The 17,588-nt window shown below is 44.6% G+C and overlaps 1 protein-coding gene and 23 non-coding genes across 24 annotated transcripts in view; 11 read left to right on the top strand and 13 right to left on the bottom strand.

Moving 5' to 3' along the window:
• LOC109882787 (microtubule cross-linking factor 1) overlaps positions 1–17,588 on the top strand; it is a 218,944-nt gene that overhangs the window by 197,005 nt on the left and 4,351 nt on the right. The gene's annotated exons all lie outside the window — the stretch shown is intronic.
• On the bottom strand, positions 2,338–2,414 carry trnae-uuc (transfer RNA glutamic acid (anticodon UUC)). Its single transcript has one exon. It is a non-coding gene; the product is annotated as a tRNA-Glu (tRNA).
• trnaw-cca (transfer RNA tryptophan (anticodon CCA)) lies at positions 2,589–2,660 on the top strand. The gene has a single exon. It is a non-coding gene; the product is annotated as a tRNA-Trp (tRNA).
• Positions 3,543–3,615, bottom strand: trnak-uuu (transfer RNA lysine (anticodon UUU)). Its single transcript has one exon. It is a non-coding gene; the product is annotated as a tRNA-Lys (tRNA).
• trnaw-cca (transfer RNA tryptophan (anticodon CCA)) lies at positions 3,782–3,853 on the top strand. Its single transcript has one exon. It is a non-coding gene; the product is annotated as a tRNA-Trp (tRNA).
• Positions 4,739–4,811, bottom strand: trnak-uuu (transfer RNA lysine (anticodon UUU)). Its single transcript has one exon. It is a non-coding gene; the product is annotated as a tRNA-Lys (tRNA).
• trnaw-cca (transfer RNA tryptophan (anticodon CCA)) lies at positions 4,978–5,049 on the top strand. The gene has a single exon. It is a non-coding gene; the product is annotated as a tRNA-Trp (tRNA).
• Positions 5,931–6,003, bottom strand: trnak-uuu (transfer RNA lysine (anticodon UUU)). Its single transcript has one exon. It is a non-coding gene; the product is annotated as a tRNA-Lys (tRNA).
• trnaw-cca (transfer RNA tryptophan (anticodon CCA)) lies at positions 6,170–6,241 on the top strand. The gene has a single exon. It is a non-coding gene; the product is annotated as a tRNA-Trp (tRNA).
• trnak-uuu (transfer RNA lysine (anticodon UUU)) lies at positions 7,117–7,189 on the bottom strand. The gene has a single exon. It is a non-coding gene; the product is annotated as a tRNA-Lys (tRNA).
• Positions 7,354–7,425, top strand: trnaw-cca (transfer RNA tryptophan (anticodon CCA)). The gene has a single exon. It is a non-coding gene; the product is annotated as a tRNA-Trp (tRNA).
• trnak-uuu (transfer RNA lysine (anticodon UUU)) lies at positions 8,299–8,371 on the bottom strand. The gene has a single exon. It is a non-coding gene; the product is annotated as a tRNA-Lys (tRNA).
• On the bottom strand, positions 9,490–9,562 carry trnak-uuu (transfer RNA lysine (anticodon UUU)). The gene has a single exon. It is a non-coding gene; the product is annotated as a tRNA-Lys (tRNA).
• On the top strand, positions 9,727–9,798 carry trnaw-cca (transfer RNA tryptophan (anticodon CCA)). The gene has a single exon. It is a non-coding gene; the product is annotated as a tRNA-Trp (tRNA).
• trnak-uuu (transfer RNA lysine (anticodon UUU)) lies at positions 10,684–10,756 on the bottom strand. Its single transcript has one exon. It is a non-coding gene; the product is annotated as a tRNA-Lys (tRNA).
• Positions 10,923–10,994, top strand: trnaw-cca (transfer RNA tryptophan (anticodon CCA)). The gene has a single exon. It is a non-coding gene; the product is annotated as a tRNA-Trp (tRNA).
• Positions 11,879–11,951, bottom strand: trnak-uuu (transfer RNA lysine (anticodon UUU)). Its single transcript has one exon. It is a non-coding gene; the product is annotated as a tRNA-Lys (tRNA).
• Positions 12,118–12,189, top strand: trnaw-cca (transfer RNA tryptophan (anticodon CCA)). Its single transcript has one exon. It is a non-coding gene; the product is annotated as a tRNA-Trp (tRNA).
• Positions 13,074–13,146, bottom strand: trnak-uuu (transfer RNA lysine (anticodon UUU)). Its single transcript has one exon. It is a non-coding gene; the product is annotated as a tRNA-Lys (tRNA).
• Positions 13,313–13,384, top strand: trnaw-cca (transfer RNA tryptophan (anticodon CCA)). The gene has a single exon. It is a non-coding gene; the product is annotated as a tRNA-Trp (tRNA).
• On the bottom strand, positions 14,270–14,342 carry trnak-uuu (transfer RNA lysine (anticodon UUU)). The gene has a single exon. It is a non-coding gene; the product is annotated as a tRNA-Lys (tRNA).
• Positions 14,509–14,580, top strand: trnaw-cca (transfer RNA tryptophan (anticodon CCA)). The gene has a single exon. It is a non-coding gene; the product is annotated as a tRNA-Trp (tRNA).
• On the bottom strand, positions 15,459–15,531 carry trnak-uuu (transfer RNA lysine (anticodon UUU)). The gene has a single exon. It is a non-coding gene; the product is annotated as a tRNA-Lys (tRNA).
• trnak-uuu (transfer RNA lysine (anticodon UUU)) lies at positions 16,656–16,725 on the bottom strand. The gene has a single exon. It is a non-coding gene; the product is annotated as a tRNA-Lys (tRNA).

Consider the following 17,588-nt stretch of genomic DNA (forward strand, 5'->3'; position numbering starts at 1 on the left):
GTGGTAGAGGGGATTAATCCAAATCACACAACAACAACAAAAATAAAAACAATAGATATAGTTATAGAGGCCCAAGAAGAAAATATAATAATAATAATTAAAAAAATAATTTAAAAAAAATAATAATAAAAAAATTGTCCGATTGTCTATTCAGATAGCAGCCGGTAAGACAGCTAACGGTTAGCAGGCCGCAGATGGGCGTTCAGGTAACGTCGCGACGGAGGAGCCGGCCGAATAACTCCTTCGGGTAGATAACGTCGGCAGTCCAGTTGTGAAGGCCCGGTGGGGCTCCGCGAAGGCAGTAAAACGGGTCCGGATAGGTGACTGCAGCCCAGGTGTGATTGATGGAACTCAGGAGTGATTGACGGAGCTTGCTAGCTCCGATGGTCACACGGATAGCAGCTAGCTAGCTGTGAGATCCGGGTATGAATGTCCAGGGACATGGAGAGAAAAATTGGTCCGGTATGTTCCGTTCCGAGCCGCGCTGCGCCGTACAGAACTGGCGATAGATTTTCGAGCTAAAGGATAGCTGATGACCACAAACCGTGGTTAGCTGAATATTAACGATTTGCCAGTAAAGGAGCTAACTAGCTTCTGAACTAGCTTCTGGATTAGCTTCTGGCTAGTTTCAGGCTAGCTTCTTGGAGTTTCTGGCTAGCTTCTTGGAGGATTACAGATCTGAGGTAAATAATACTTTTTTATAAATATACATTGGTGAGGCGGGTTGCAGGAGAGTGTTTTGAAGATGAGTTGATGGAAAATAAAAATAAAATGTATGTGAAAAAGTTGTAAATATATATATATACAGGACACGACAAGACGAGGACAAAAGACGTCTGAACTGCTATGCCACCTTGGAGACCTACTAGGTAGCCTAGTGGTTAGAGTGGAGGGGCGGGAGGTAGCCTAGTGGTTAGAGTGGAGGGGCGGCAGGTAGCCTAGTGGTTAGAGTGGAGGGGCGGGAGGGTAGCCTAGTGGTTAGAGGGGAGGGGCGGGAGGGTAGCCTAGTGGTTAGAGTGGAGGGGCGGGAGGTAGCCTAGTGGTTAGAGTGGAGGGGCGGCAGGTAGCCTAGTGGTTAGAGTGGAGGGGCGGGAGGGTAGCCTAGTGGTTAGAGGGGAGGGGCGGGAGGGTAGCCTAGTGGTTAGAGTGGAGAGGCGGCAGGGAAGCCTAGTGGTTAGAGTGGAGGGGCGGGAGGGTAGCCTAGTGGTTAGAGTGGAGGGGCGGGAGGGTAGCCTAGTGGTTAGAGTGAAGGGGCGGCAGGGTAGCCTAGTGGTTAGAGTGGCGGGGCGGGGCGGGAGGGTAGCCTAGTGGTTAGAGTGGAGGGGCGGCAGGGTAGCCTAGGGGTTAGAGTGTAGGGGCGGGAGGTAGCCTAGTGGTTAGTGTAGGGGCGTGAGGTAGCCTAGTGGTTAGAGGGGAGGGGCGGGAGGGTAGCCTGGTGGTTAGAGTGGAGGGGCGGCAGGGTAGCCTAGTTGTTAGAGTGGAGGGGCGGGAGGGTAGCCTAGTGGTTAGAGGGGAGGGGTGGGGCGGGAGGGTAGCCTAGTGGTTAGAGTGGAGTGGCAGGAGGGTAGCCTAGTGGTTAGAGGGGAGGGGCGGCAGGGTAGCCTAGGGGTTAGAGTGTAGGGGCGGGAGGTAGCCTAGTGGTTAGAGTGGCGGGGCGGGAGGGTAGCCTCGTGGTTAGAGTGGAGTGGAGGGGCGGGAGGGTAGCCTAGTGGTTAGAGTGGAGGGGCGGCAGGGTAGCCTAGTGGTTAGAGTGGAGGGGCGGGAGGGTAGCCTAGTGGTTAGAGAGGAGGGGCGGCAGGGTAGCCTAGGGGTTAGAGTGAAGGGGCGGCAGGGTAGCCTAGTGGTTAGTGTGGAGGGGCAGGGGTGGAGGGTAGCCTAGTGGTTATAGTGGAGGGGCGGCAGGGTCGCCTAGTGGTTAGAGTGGAGGGGCGGGGCGGCAGGGTCGCCTAGTGGTTCTTCCACTAGATGTCAACATCCTTTAGACATTCTTTCAGGCTTCTTTTCTGAAAATAAGAGAACGAGACCTTCTGTCATTGCTTAGGAAGCATGCAGGCTGGTTTTTGCGAGCGTGACCGAGTGCGCCCCTTCGTTGTTTTTCCTTTCTATTGAATACGCTATTGTCCGGTTGAAATATATCGATTATTAAGACAATCGACAACCTGAGGATTCATTTAACATGGTTTGACATGTTTTATAATCGTTACTAAGTGAGGATGTCTCAGACTAATGTTTTGGCTCTGGGAGTGTTTTGTTCCACAGTCGAACATGTATTGAAAGTCCAAGGAAAATGCCATTCAGAAAGACAGCGTAGTGAAAAATGTGAACATTAAGAAACATCGCCCGAACAAGGGACTTGAACCCTGGACCCTCAGATTGAAATTCTGATGCTCTATAACCGACTGAGCTATCCGGGCTCTGCTTTTCTTATTTTCATACACCTGTGACGCTACTGCTTCCGGTCAGAGGCACGTGCTGACGAGGGGGCATTGTCAGATGGTACAGTTCCCCAGAGAACCAGGTCTTCATTCCAAATGATACAGTCAACAAAATCTGAACTAGGCATCCCTCAAAAAAAACACATTGTACAAGACCTCGTGGCGCAAAGGTAGCGCTTCTGACTCCAGATCAGAAGGTTGCGTGTTCAAATCAAGTCGTGGTCAGGGATTTTATGTGTGCAATATCTGCCTTCTTTACACAGCGAAGTCAATGAATCAGCATAAGAACCAATGTGGCTTTACATAAACCACCAAACCAATGCTGCTTAACATGACAAGCGTCTCTCACAGAAGCACACTGCAAATTCCTAAATCAGATGATGCTGTGTGATTGACAGACTTAAATCAGTCCTCGAACAAGGAGTTTAACTTCTTTTGGCTTGGAGGCAGTATTTCGGCATATGGATGAGAAGCGTGCCCTGTTACTCAGACCCAGAAGCTCAGATATGCATATAATTGGTAGATGTGGATATTAAACCCTCTAGTTTCCAAAACTGTTAAAATCGCGTCTGTGCGTATAACAGAACTGATACGGCAGGCAAAAACCTGAGGAAAATCAATCCAGGAGTGGATTTTTTTTGATGTGGCTAGTTTTCAATTGAATGCCTATTGAGTTTCTAATGGGTTCGGACCCAGATTGCAGTTCCTATGGCTTCCACTAGATGTCAACAGTCTTTAGACATTCTTTCAGGCTTCTTTTCTGAAAAATTAAGAAGAACGAGACTTTCTGTCAGTGCTTAGGAAGCATGCAGTGCTGGTTTGCGAGCGTGACCGAGTGCGCACCCTTCGTTGTTTTTCCTTTCTATTGAATACGCTATTGTCCGTTGAAATATTATCGATTATTAAGACAATCGACAACCTGAGGATTCATTTTAACATGGTTTGACATGTTTTGACAAACTTTATCGGTACTATGAGGATGTCTTCAGACTAAGCTGTTTTGGCTCTGGGAGTGTTTTGTCCACAGGTCGAACATGTCATGGAAAGTCAAGGAAAATGCAAGTTCAGAAAGACAGCGTAGTGAAGAAATGTGAACATTAAAGCATCTGCCCGAACAGGGACTTGAACCCTGGACCCTCAGATTAAAAGTCTGATGCTCTACCGACTGAGCTATCCGGGCTCTGCTTTTCTTATTTTCATACACCTTACCTGCCGGGCAGAGGCACGTGCTGACGAGGGGGGCATTGTCAGATGGTACAGTTCCCCAGAGAACCAGGTCTTCATTCCAAATGATACAGTCAACAAAATCTGAACTAGGCATCCCCTCAAAAAAACACATTGTACAAGACCTCGTGGCGCAAAGGTAGCGCGTCTGACTCCAGATCAGAAGGTTGCGTGTTCAAATCAAGTCGTGGTCAGGGATTTTATGTGTGCAATATCTGCCTTCTTTACACAGCGAAGTCAATGAATCAGCATAAGAACCGATGTGGCTTTACATAAACCACCAAACCAATGCTGCTTAACATGACAAGCGTCTCTCACAGAACCACACTGCAAATTCCTAAATCAGATGATGCTGTGTGATTGACAGACTTAAATCAGTCCTCGAACAAGGAGTTTAACTTCTTTTGGCTTGGAGGCAGTATTTCGGCATATGGATGAGAAGCGTGCCCTGTTACTCAGACCCAGAAGCTCAGATATGCATATAATTGGTAGATGTGGATATTAAACACTCTAGTTTCCAAAACTGTTAAAAATCGCGTCTGTGCGTATAACAGAACTGATACGGCAGGCAAAAACCTGAGGAAAATCAATCCAGGAAGTGGGATTTTTTTGATGTGGCTAGTTTTCAATTGAATGCCTATTGAGTTTCTAATGGGTTCGGACCCAGATTGCAGTTCCTATGGCTTCCACTAGATGTCAACAGTCTTTAGACATTCTTTCAGGCTTCTTTTCTGAAAAATTAAGAAGAACGAGACCTTTCTGTCAGTGCTTAGGAAGCATGCAGTGCTGGTTTGCGAGCGTGACCGAGTGCGCACCCTTCGTTGTTTTTCCTTTCTATTGAATACGCTATTGTCCAGTTGAAATATTATCGATTATTAAGACAATCGACAACCTGAGGATTCATTTTAACATGGTTTGACATGTTTTGACAAACTTTATCGGTACTATGAGGATGTCTTCAGACTAAGCTGTTTTGGCTCTGGGAGTGTTTTGTCCACAGGTCGAACATGTCATGGAAAGTCAAGGAAAATGCAAGTTCAGAAAGACAGCGTAGTGAAGAAATGTGAACATTAAAGCATCGCCCGAACAGGGACTTGAACCCTGGACCCTCAGATTAAAAGTCTGATGCTCTACCGACTGAGCTATCCGGGCTCTGCTTTTTCTTATTTTCATACACCTTACCTGCCGGGCAGAGGCACGTGCTGACGAGGGGGCATTGTCAGATGGTACAGTTCCCCAGAGAACCAGGTCTTCATTCCAAATGATACAGTCAACAAAATCTGAACTAGGCATCCCCTCAAAAAAACACATTGTACAAGACCTCGTGGCGCAAAGGTAGCGCGTCTGACTCCAGATCAGAAGGTTGCGTGTTCAAATCAAGTCGTGGTCAGGGATTTTATGTGTGCAATATCTGCCTTCTTTACACAGCGAAGTCAATGAATCAGCATAAGAACCATGTGGCTTTACATAAACCACCAAACCAATGCTGCTTAACATGACAAGCGTCTCTCACAGAAGCACACTGCAAATTCCTAAATCAGATGATGCTGTGTGATTGACAGACTTAAATCAGTCCTCGAACAAGGAGTTTAACTTCTTTTGGCTTGGAGGCAGTATTTCGGCATATGGATGAGAAGCGTGCCCTGTTACTCAGACCCAGAAGCTCAGATATGCATATAATTGGTAGATGTGGATATTAAACACTCTAGTTTCCAAAACTGTTAAAATCGCGTCTGTGCGTATAACAGAACTGATACGGCAGGCAAAAACCTGAGGAAAATCAATCCAGGAAGTGGGATTTTTTTGATGTGGCTAGTTTTCAATTGAATGCCTATTGAGTTTCTAATGGGTTCGGACCCAGATTGCAGTTCCTATGGCTTCCACTAGATGTCAACAGTCTTTAGACATTCTTTCAGGCTTCTTTTCTGAAAATTAAGAAGAACGAGACCTTTCTGTCAGTGCTTAGGAAGCATGCAGTGCTGGTTTGCGAGCGTGACCGAGTGCGCACCCTTCGTTGTTTTTCCTTTCTATTGAATACGCTATTGTCCAGTTGAAATATTATCGATTATTAAGACAATCGACAACCTGAGGATTCATTTTAACATGGTTTGACATGTTTGACAAACTTTATCGGTACTATGAGGATGTCTTCAGACTAAGCTGTTTTGGCTCTGGGAGTGTTTTGTCCACAGGTCGAACATGTCATGGAAAGTCAAGGAAAATGCAAGTTCAGAAAGACAGCGTAGTGAAGAAATGTGAACATTAAAGCATCGCCCGAACAGGGACTTGAACCCTGGACCCTCAGATTAAAAGTCTGATGCTCTACCGACTGAGCTATCCGGGCTCTGCTTTTTCTTATTTTCATACACCTTACCTGCCGGGCAGAGGCACGTGCTGACGAGGGGGCATTGTCAGATGGTACAGTTCCCCAGAGAACCAGGTCTTCATTCCAAATGATACAGTCAACAAAATCTGAACTAGGCATCCCCTCAAAAAAACACATTGTACAAGACCTCGTGGCGCAAAGGTAGCGCGTCTGACTCCAGATCAGAAGGTTGCGTGTTCAAATCAAGTCGTGGTCAGGGATTTTATGTGTGCAATATCTGCCTTCTTTACACAGCGAAGTCAATGAATCAGCATAAGAACCAATGTGGCTTTACATAAACCACCAAACCAATGCTGCTTAACATGACAAGCGTCTCTCACAGAAGCCACACTGCAAATTCCTAAATCAGATGATGCTGTGTGATTGACAGACTTAAATCAGTCCTCGAACAAGGAGTTTAACTTCTTTTGGCTTGGAGGCAGTATTTCGGCATATGGATGAGAAGCGTGCCCTGTTACTCAGACCCAGAAGCTCAGATATGCATATAATTGGTAGATGTGGATATTAAACACTCTAGTTTCCAAAACTGTTAAAATCGCGTCTGTGCGTATAACAGAACTGATACGGCAGGCAAAAACCTGAGGAAAATCAATCCAGGAAGTGGGATTTTTTTTGATGTGGCTAGTTTTCAATTGAATGCCTATTGAGTTTCTAATGGGTTCGGACCCAGATTGCAGTTCCTATGGCTTCCACTAGATGTCAACAGTCTTTAGACATTCTTTCAGGCTTCTTTCTGAAAAATTAAGAAGAACGAGACCTTTCTGTCAGTGCTTAGGAAGCATGCAGTGCTGGTTTGCGAGCGTGACCGAGTGCGCACCCTTCGTTGTTTTTCCTTTCTATTGAATACGCTATTGTCCGGTTGAAATATGATCGATTATTAAGACAATCGACAACCTGAGGATTCATTTTAACATGGTTTGACAAACTTTATCGGTACTATGAGGATGTCTTCAGACTAAGCTGTTTTGGCTCTGGGAGTGTTTTGTCCACAGGTCGAACATGTCATGGAAAGTCAAGGAAAATGCAAGTTCAGAAAGACAGCGTAGTGAAGAAATGTGAACATTAAAGCATCGCCCGAACAGGGACTTGAACCCTGGACCCTCAGATTAAAAGTCTGATGCTCTACCGACTGAGCTATCCGGGCTCTGCTTTTTCTTATTTCATACACCTACCTGCCGGGCAGAGGCACGTGCTGACGAGGGGGCATTGTCAGATGGTACAGTTCCCCAGAGAACCAGGTCTTCATTCCAAATGATACAGTCAACAAAATCTGAACTAGGCATCACCTCCAAAAAACACATTGTACAAGACCTCGTGGCGCAAAGGTAGCGCGTCTGACTCCAGATCAGAAGGTTGCGTGTTCAAATCAAGTCGTGGTCAGTGATTTTATGTGTGCAATATCTGCCTTCTTTACACAGCGAAGTCAATGAATCAGCACAAGAACCAATGTGGCTTTACATAAACCACCAAACCAATGCTGCTTAACATGACAAGCGTCTCTCACAGAAGCACACTGCAAATTCCTAAATCAGATGATGCTGTGTGATTGACAGACTTAAATCAGTCCTCGAACAAGGAGTTTAACTTCTTTTGGCTTGGAGGCAGTATTTCGGCATATGGATGAGAAGCGTGCCCTGTTACTCAGACCCAGAAGCTCAGATATGCATATAATTGGTAGATGTGGATATTAAACACTCTAGTTTCCAAAACTGTTAAAATCGCGTCTGTGCGTATAACAGAACTGATACGGCAGGCAAAACCTGAGGAAAATCAATCCAGGAAGTGGGATTTTTTTTGATGTGGGCTAGTTTTCAATTGAATGCCTATTGAGTTTCTAATGGGTTCGGACCCAGATTGCAGTTCCTATGGCTTCCACTAGATGTCAACAGTCTTTAGACATTCTTTCAGGCTTCTTTCTGAAAATTAAGAAGAACGAGACCTTTCTGTCAGTGCTTAGGAAGCATGCAGTGCTGGTTTGCGAGCGTGACCGAGTGCGCACCCTTCGTTGTTTTTCCTTTCTATTGAATACGCTATTGTCCAGTTGAAATATTATCGATTATTAAGACAATCGACAACCTGAGGATTCATTTTAACATGGTTTGACAAACTTTATCGGTACTATGAGGATGTCTTCAGACTAAGCTGTTTTGGCTCTGGGAGTGTTTTGTCCACAGGTCGAACATGTCATGGAAAGTCAAGGAAAATGCAAGTTCAGAAAGACAGCGTAGTGAAGAAATGTGAACATTAAAGCATCGCCCGAACAGGGACTTGAACCCTGGACCCTCAGATTAAAAGTCTGATGCTCTACCGACTGAGCTATCCGGGCTCTGCTTTTCTTATTTTCATACACCTACCTGCCGGGCAGAGGCACGTGCTGACGAGGGGGCATTGTCAGATGGTACAGTTCCCCAGAGAACCAGGTCTTCATTCCAAATGATACAGTCAACAAAATCTGAACTAGGCATCCCCTCCAAAAAACACATTGTACAAGACCTCGTGGCGCAAAGGTAGCGCGTCTGACTCCAGATCAGAAGGTTGCGTGTTCAAATCAAGTCGTGTCAGGGATTTTATGTGTGCAATATCTGCCTTCTTTACACAGCGAAGTCAATGAATCAGCATAAGAACCAATGTGGCTTTACATAAACCACCAAACCAATGCTGCTTAACATGACAAGCGTCTCTCACAGAAGCCACACTGCAAATTCCTAAATCAGATGATGCTGTGTGATTGACAGACTTAAATCAGTCCTCGAACAAGGAGTTTAACTTCTTTTGGCTTGGAGGCAGTATTTCGGCATATGGATGAGAAGCGTGCCCTGTTACTCAGACCCAGAAGCTCAGATATGCATATAATTGGTAGATGTGGATATTAAACACTCTAGTTTCCAAAACTGTTAAAATCGCGTCTGTGCGTATAACAGAACTGATACGGCAGGCAAAAACCTGAGGAAAATCAATCCAGGAAGTGGGATTTTTTTTGATGTGGCTAGTTTTCAATTGAATGCCTATTGAGTTTCTAATGGGTTCGGACCCAGATTGCAGTTCCTATGGCTTCCACTAGATGTCAACAGTCTTTAGACATTCTTTCAGGCTTCTTTTCTGAAAAATTAAGAAGAACGAGACCTTTCTGTCAGTGCTTAGGAAGCATGCAGTGCTGGTTTGCGAGCGTGACCGAGTGCGCACCCTTCGTTGTTTTTCCTTTCTATTGAATACGCTATTGTCCGGTTGAAATATTATCGATTATTAAGACAATCGACAACCTGAGGATTCATTTTAACATGTGACATGTTTTGACAAACTTTATCGGTACTATGAGGATGTCTTCAGACTAAGCTGTTTTGGCTCTGGGAGTGTTTTGTCCACAGGTCGAACATGTCATGGAAAGTCAAGGAAAATGCAAGTTCAGAAAGACAGCGTAGTGAAGAAATGTGAACATTAAAGCATCGCCCGAACAGGGACTTGAACCCTGGACCCTCAGATTAAAAGTCTGATGCTCTACCGACTGAGCTATCCGGGCTCTGCTTTTCTTATTTTCATACACCTACCTGCCGGGCAGAGGCACGTGCTGACGAGGGGGCATTGTCAGATGGTACAGTTCCCCAGAGAACCAGGTCTTCATTCCAAATGATACAGTCAACAAAATCTGAACTAGGCATCCCCTCCAAAAAACACATTGTACAAGACCTCGTGGCGCAAAGGTAGCGCGTCTGACTCCAGATCAGAAGGTTGCGTGTTCAAATCAAGTCGTGGTCAGGGATTTTATGTGTGCAATATCTGCCTTCTTTACACAGCGAAGTCAATGAATCAGCATAAGAACCAATGTGGCTTTACATAAACCACCAAACCAATGCTGCTTAACATGACAAGCGTCTCTCACAGAAGCACACTGCAAATTCCTAAATCAGATGATGCTGTGTGATTGACAGACTTAAATCAGTCCTCGAACAAGGAGTTTAACTTCTTTTGGCTTGGAGGCAGTATTTCGGCATATGGATGAGAAGCGTGCCCTGTTACTCAGACCCAGAAGCTCAGATATGCATATAATTGGTAGATGTGGATATTAAACACTCTAGTTTCCAAAACTGTTAAAATCGCGTCTGTGCGTATAACAGAACTGATACGGCAGGCAAAAACCTGAGGAAAATCAATCCAGGAAGTGGGATTTTTTTTGATGTGGCTAGTTTTCAATTGAATGCCTATTGAGTTTCTAATGGGTTCGGACCCAGATTGCAGTTCCTATGGCTTCCACTAGATGTCAACAGTCTTTAGACATTCTTTCAGGCTTCTTTTCTGAAAAATTAAGAAGAACGAGACCTTTCTGTCAGTGCTTAGGAAGCATGCAGTGCTGGTTTGCGAGCGTGACCGAGTGCGCACCCTTCGTTGTTTTTCCTTTCTATTGAATACGCTATTGTCCAGTTGAAATATTATCGATTATTAAGACAATCGACAACCTGAGGATTCATTTTAACATGGTTTGACATGTTTTGACAAACTTTATCGGTACTATGAGGATGTCTTCAGACTAAGCTGTTTTGGCTCTGGGAGTGTTTTGTCCACAGGTCGAACATGTCATGGAAAGTCAAGGAAAATGCAAGTTCAGAAAGACAGCGTAGTGAAGAAATGTGAACATTAAAGCATCGCCCGAACAGGGACTTGAACCCTGGACCCTCAGATTAAAAGTCTGATGCTCTACCGACTGAGCTATCCGGGCTCTGCTTTTTCTTATTTTCATACACCTTACCTGCCGGGCAGAGGCACGTGCTGACGAGGGGGCATTGTCAGATGGTACAGTTCCCCAGAGAACCAGGTCTTCATTCCAAATGATACAGTCAACAAAATCTGAACTAGGCATCCCCTCCAAAAAACACATTGTACAAGACCTCGTGGCGCAAAGGTAGCGCGTCTGACTCCAGATCAGAAGGTTGCGTGTTCAAATCAAGTCGTGGTCAGGGATTTTATGTGTGCAATATCTGCCTTCTTTACACAGCGAAGTCAATGAATCAGCATAAGAACCAATGTGGCTTTACATAAACCACCAAACCAATGCTGCTTAACATGACAAGCGTCTCTCACAGAAGCACACTGCAAATTCCTAAATCAGATGATGCTGTGTGATTGACAGACTTAAATCAGTCCTCGAACAAGGAGTTTAACTTCTTTTGGCTTGGAGGCAGTATTTCGGCATATGGATGAGAAGCGTGCCCTGTTACTCAGACCCAGAAGCTCAGATATGCATATAATTGGTAGATGTGGATATTAAACACTCTAGTTTCCAAAACTGTTAAAATCGCGTCTGTGCGTATAACAGAACTGATACGGCAGGCAAAAACCTGAGGAAAATCAATCCAGGAAGTGGGATTTTTTTGATGTGGCTAGTTTTCAATTGAATGCCTATTGAGTTTCTAATGGGTTCGGACCCAGATTGCAGTTCCTATGGCTTCCACTAGATGTCAACAGTCTTTAGACATTCTTTCAGGCTTCTTTTCTGAAAAATTAAGAAGAACGAGACCTTTCTGTCAGTGCTTAGGAAGCATGCAGTGCTGGTTTGCGAGCGTGACCGAGTGCGCACCCTTCGTTGTTTTTCCTTTCTATTGAATACGCTATTGTCCAGTTGAAATATTATCGATTATTAAGACAATCGACAACCTGAGGATTCATTTTAACATGGTTTGACATGTTTTGACAAACTTTATCGGTACTATGAGGATGTCTTCAGACTAAGCTGTTTTGGCTCTGGGAGTGTTTTGTCCACAGGTCGAACATGTCATGGAAAGTCAAGGAAAATGCAAGTTCAGAAAGACAGCGTAGTGAAGAAATGTGAACATTAAAGCATCGCCCGAACAGGGACTTGAACCCTGGACCCTCAGATTAAAAGTCTGATGCTCTACCGACTGAGCTATCCGGGCTCTGCTTTTTCTTATTTCATACACCTTACCTGCCGGGCAGAGGCACGTGCTGACGAGGGGGCATTGTCAGATGGTACAGTTCCCCAGAGAACCAGGTCTTCATTCCAAATGATACAGTCAACAAAATCTGAACTAGGCATCCCCTCCAAAAAAACACATTGTACAAGACCTCGTGGCGCAAAGGTAGCGCGTCTGACTCCAGATCAGAAGGTTGCGTGTTCAAATCAAGTCGTGGTCAGGGATTTTATGTGTGCAATATCTGCCTTCTTTACACAGCGAAGTCAATGAATCAGCATAAGAACCAATGTGGCTTTACATAAACCACCAAACCAATGCTGCTTAACATGACAAGCGTCTCTCACAGAAGCACACTGCAAATTCCTAAATCAGATGATGCTGTGTGATTGACAGACTTAAATCAGTCCTCGAACAAGGAGTTTAACTTCTTTTGGCTTGGAGGCAGTATTTCGGCATATGGATGAGAAGCGTGCCCTGTTACTCAGACCCAGAAGCTCAGATATGCATATAATTGGTAGATGTGGATATTAAACACTCTAGTTTCCAAAACTGTTAAAATCGCGTCTGTGCGTATAACAGAACTGATACGGCAGGCAAAAACCTGAGGAAAATCAATCCAGGAAGTGGGATTTTTTTGATGTGGCTAGTTTTCAATTGAATGCCTATTGAGTTTCTAATGGGTTCGGACCCAGATTGCAGTTCCTATGGCTTCCACTAGATGTCAACAGTCTTTAGACATTCTTTCAGGCTTCTTTTCTGAAAAATTAAGAAGAACGAGACCTTTCTGTCAGTGCTTAGGAAGCATGCAGTGCTGGTTTGCGAGCGTGACCGAGTGCGCACCCTTCGTTGTTTTTCCTTTCTATTGAATACGCTATTGTCCGGTTGAAATATTATCGATTATTAAGACAATCGACAACCTGAGGATTCATTTTAACATGGTTTGACATGTTTTGACAAACTTTATCGGTACTATGAGGATGTCTTCAGACTAAGCTGTTTTGGCTCTGGGAGTGTTTTGTCCACAGGTCGAACATGTCATGGAAAGTCAAGGAAAATGCAAGTTCAGAAAGACAGCGTAGTGAAGAAATGTGAACATTAAAGCATCGCCCGAACAGGGACTTGAACCCTGGACCCTCAGATTAAAAGTCTGATGCTCTACCGACTGAGCTATCCGGGCTCTGCTTTTTCTTATTTTCATACACCTTACCTGCCGGGCAGAGGCACGTGCTGACGAGGGGGGCATTGTCAGATGGTACAGTTCCCCAGAGAACCAGGTCTTCATTCCAAATGATACAGTCAACAAAATCTGAACTAGGCATCCCCTCAAAAAACACATTGTACAAGACCTCGTGGCGCAAAGGTAGCGCGTCTGACTCCAGATCAGAAGGTTGCGTGTTCAAATCAAGTCGTGGTCAGGGATTTTATGTGTGCAATATCTGCCTTCTTTACACAGCGAAGTCAATGAATCAGCATAAGAACCAATGTGGCTTTACATAAACCACCAAACCAATGCTGCTTAACATGACAAGCGTCTCTCACAGAAGCACACTGCAAATTCCTAAATCAGATGATGCTGTGTGATTGACAGACTTAAATCAGTCCTCGAACAAGGAGTTTAACTTCTTTTGGCTTGGAGGCAGTATTTCGGCATATGGATGAGAAGCGTGCCCTGTTACTCAGACCCAGAAGCTCAGATATGCATATAATTGGTAGATGTGGATATTAAACACTCTAGTTTCCAAAACTGTTAAAATCGCGTCTGTGCGTATAACAGAACTGATACGGCAGGCAAAAACCTGAGGAAAATCAATCCAGGAAGTGGGATTTTTTTTGATGTGGCTAGTTTTCAATTGAATGCCTATTGAGTTTCTAATGGGTTCGGACCCAGATTGCAGTTCCTATGGCTTCCACTAGATGTCAACAGTCTTTAGACATTCTTTCAGGCTTCTTTTCTGAAAAATTAAGAAGAACGAGACCTTTCTGTCAGTGCTTAGGAAGCATGCAGTGCTGGTTTGCGAGCGTGACCGAGTGCGCACCCTTCGTTGTTTTTCCTTTCTATTGAATACGCTATTGTCCGGTTGAAATATTATCGATTATTAAGACAATCGACAACCTGAGGATTCATTTTAACATGGTTTGACATGTTTTGACAAACTTTATCGGTACTATGAGGATGTCTTCAGACTAAGCTGTTTTGGCTCTGGGAGTGTTTTGTCCACAGGTCGAACATGTCATGGAAAGTCAAGGAAAATGCAAGTTCAGAAAGACAGCGTAGTGAAGAAATGTGAACATTAAAGCATCGCCCGAACAGGGACTTGAACCCTGGACCCTCAGATTAAAAGTCTGATGCTCTACCGACTGAGCTATCCGGGCTCTGCTTTTTCTTATTTTCATACACCTTACCTGCCGGGCAGAGGCACGTGCTGACGAGGGGGCATTGTCAGATGGTACAGTTCCCCAGAGAACCAGGTCTTCATTCCAAATGATACAGTCAACAAATCTGAACTAGGCATCCCCTCCAAAAAAACACATTGTACAAGACCTCGTGGCGCAAAGGTAGCGCGTCTGACTCCAGATCAGAAGGTTGCGTGTTCAAATCAAGTCGTGGTCAGGGATTTTATGTGTGCAATATCTGCCTTCTTTACACAGCGAAGTCAATGAATCAGCATAAGAACCAATGTGGCTTTACATAAACCACCAAACCAATGCTGCTTAACATGACAAGCGTCTCTCACAGAAGCACACTGCAAATTCCTAAATCAGATGATGCTGTGTGATTGACAGACTTAAATCAGTCCTCGAACAAGGAGTTTAACTTCTTTTGGCTTGGAGGCAGTATTTCGGCATATGGATGAGAAGCGTGCCCTGTTACTCAGACCCAGAAGCTCAGATATGCATATAATTGGTAGATGTGGATATTAAACACTCTAGTTTCCAAAACTGTTAAAATCGCGTCTGTGCGTATAACAGAACTGATACGGCAGGCAAAAACCTGAGGAAAATCAATCCAGGAAGTGGGATTTTTTTTGATGTGGCTAGTTTTCAATTGAATGCCTATTGAGTTTCTAATGGGTTCGGACCCAGATTGCAGTTCCTATGGCTTCCACTAGATGTCAACAGTCTTTAGACATTCTTTCAGGCTTCTTTTCTGAAAAATTAAGAAGAACGAGACCTTTCTGTCAGTGCTTAGGAAGCATGCAGTGCTGGTTTGCGAGCGTGACCGAGTGCGCACCCTTCGTTGTTTTTCCTTTCTATTGAATACGCTATTGTCCAGGTTGAAATATTATCGATTATTAAGACAATCGACAACCTGAGGATTCATTTTAACATGGTTTTGACAAACTTTATCGGTACTATGAGGATGTCTTCAGACTAAGCTGTTTTGGCTCTGGGAGTGTTTTGTCCACAGGTCGAACATGTCATGGAAAGTCAAGGAAAATGCAAGTTCAGAAAGACAGCGTAGTGCAAGAAATGTGAACATTAAAGCATCGCCCGAACAGGGACTTGAACCCTGGACCCTCAGATTAAAAGTCTGATGCTCTACCGACTGAGCTATCCGGGCTCTGCTTTTTCTTATTTCATACACCTTACCTGCCGGCAGAGGCACGTGCTGACGAGGGGGCATTGTCAGATGGTACAGTTCCCCAGAGAACCAGGTCTTCATTCCAAATGATACAGTCAACAAAATCTGAACTAGGCATCCCCTCCAAAAACACATTGTACAAGACCTCGTGGCGCAGAAGGTAGCGCGTCTGACTCCAGATCAGAAGGTTGCGTGTTCAAATCAGTCGTGGTCAGGGATTTATGTGTGCAATATCTGCCTTCTTTACACAGCGAAGTCAATGAATCAGCATAAGAACCAATGTGGCTTTACATAAACCACCAAACCAATGCTGCTTAAGATGACAATTCGTCTCTCACAGAAGCATGGCACACTGCAAATTCCTAAATCAGATAAGGATGCTGTGTGATTGACAGACTTAAATCAGTCTTGCGAACAAGGAGTTAACTTCTTTTGGCTTGGAGGCAGTAGTTCGGCATAATGGATGAGAAGCGTGCCCTGTTACTCAGAACCCAGAAGCTCAGATATGCATATAATTGGTAGATGTGGATATTAAACACTCTAGTTTCCAAAACGTTGAAATATCGCGTCTGTGCGTATAATCAGAACTGATACGGCAGGCAAACAAACCTGAGGAAATCAATCCAGAAGTGGGATTTTTTTTGATGTGGGTAGTTTTCAATTGAATGCCTATTGAGTTTCTAATGGGTTCGGACCCAGATTGCAGTTCCTATGGCTTCCACTAGATGTCAACAGTCTTTAGACATTCTTTCAGGCTTCTTTTCTGAAAAATTAAGAAGAACGAGACCTTTCTGTCAGTGCTTAGGAAGCATGCAGTGCTGGTTTGCGAGCGTGACCGAGTGCGCACCCTTCGTTGTTTTTCCTTTCTATTGAATACGCTATTGTCCGGTTGAAATATTATCGATTATTAAGACAATCGACAACCTGAGGATTCATTTTAACATGGTTTGACAACAACTTTATCGGTACTATGAGGATGTCTTCAGACTAAGCTGTTTTGGCTCTGGGAGTGTTTTGTCCACAGGTCGAACATGTCATGGAAAGTCAAGGAAAATGCAAGTTCAGAAAGACAGCGTAGTGAAGAAATGTGAACATTAAAGCATCACCCAAAAGGGACTTGAACCTGACCCTCAGATTAAAAGTCTGATGCTCTACCGACTGAGCTATCCGGGCTCTGCTTTTTCTTATTTTCATACACCTAACCTGCCGGGCAGAGGCACGTGCTGACGAGGGGGCATTGTCAGATGGTACAGTTCCCCAGAGAACCAGGTCTTCATTCCAAATGATACAGTCAACAAAATCTGAACTAGGCACCCCTCCAAAAAACACTGTACAAGACCTCGTGGCGCAAAGGTAGCTCTCTGACTCCAGATCAGAAGGTGCGTGTTCAAATCACGTCGTGTCATTGATTTTATGTGTGCAATATCTGCCTTTCTTTAACACAGCGAAGTCAATGATCAGCACAAGAACCAATGTGGCTTACAAAACCACCAAACCAATCTCTCTCTCTCTCTACTGTGCTCTCATCTCTCTGTCTCTCTGTCTCTCTCTGTGTCTCTCTCTCTTTTCTCTCTTCTCTGTCTCTCTCTCTGTCTTCTCTCTCTTTGTCTCTCTCTCTGTCTCTCTCTCTGTCTCCTCTCTGTCTCTCTCTCGTCTCTCTCTCTGTCAATTCAATTTCAATCTCTCTCTCTCTCTGTCTCTCTCTCTGTCTCTCTGTCTCTCTCTCTCTCTCTCTCTCTCTCTCTCTCTCTCCTCTTCTCTCTCTGTCTCTCTCTCTCTCTCTCTCTCTCTCTCTCTACTCTTGTCTCTCTCTTTGTCTCTCTCTGTTTCTGTTCTCTGTCTCTCTCTGTCTCTCTCTCTCTGGTCTCTCTGTCTCTCTCTCTCTCTGTCTGTTCTCTCTCTTTGTCTCTCTCTCTCTCTGTCTCTCTTTGTCTCTCTCTCTGTCTCTCTGTCTCTCTCTCTCTCTCTGTCTCTCTCTTTGTCTCTCTCTCTTTTGTCTCTCTTTGTCTCTCTTCTCTCTATCTCTCTGTCTCTCT

This window comes from Oncorhynchus kisutch, linkage group LG30 (genome assembly GCF_002021735.2).
Source record: "Oncorhynchus kisutch isolate 150728-3 linkage group LG30, Okis_V2, whole genome shotgun sequence".
Classification (NCBI taxonomy): domain Eukaryota; kingdom Metazoa; phylum Chordata; class Actinopteri; order Salmoniformes; family Salmonidae; genus Oncorhynchus; species Oncorhynchus kisutch.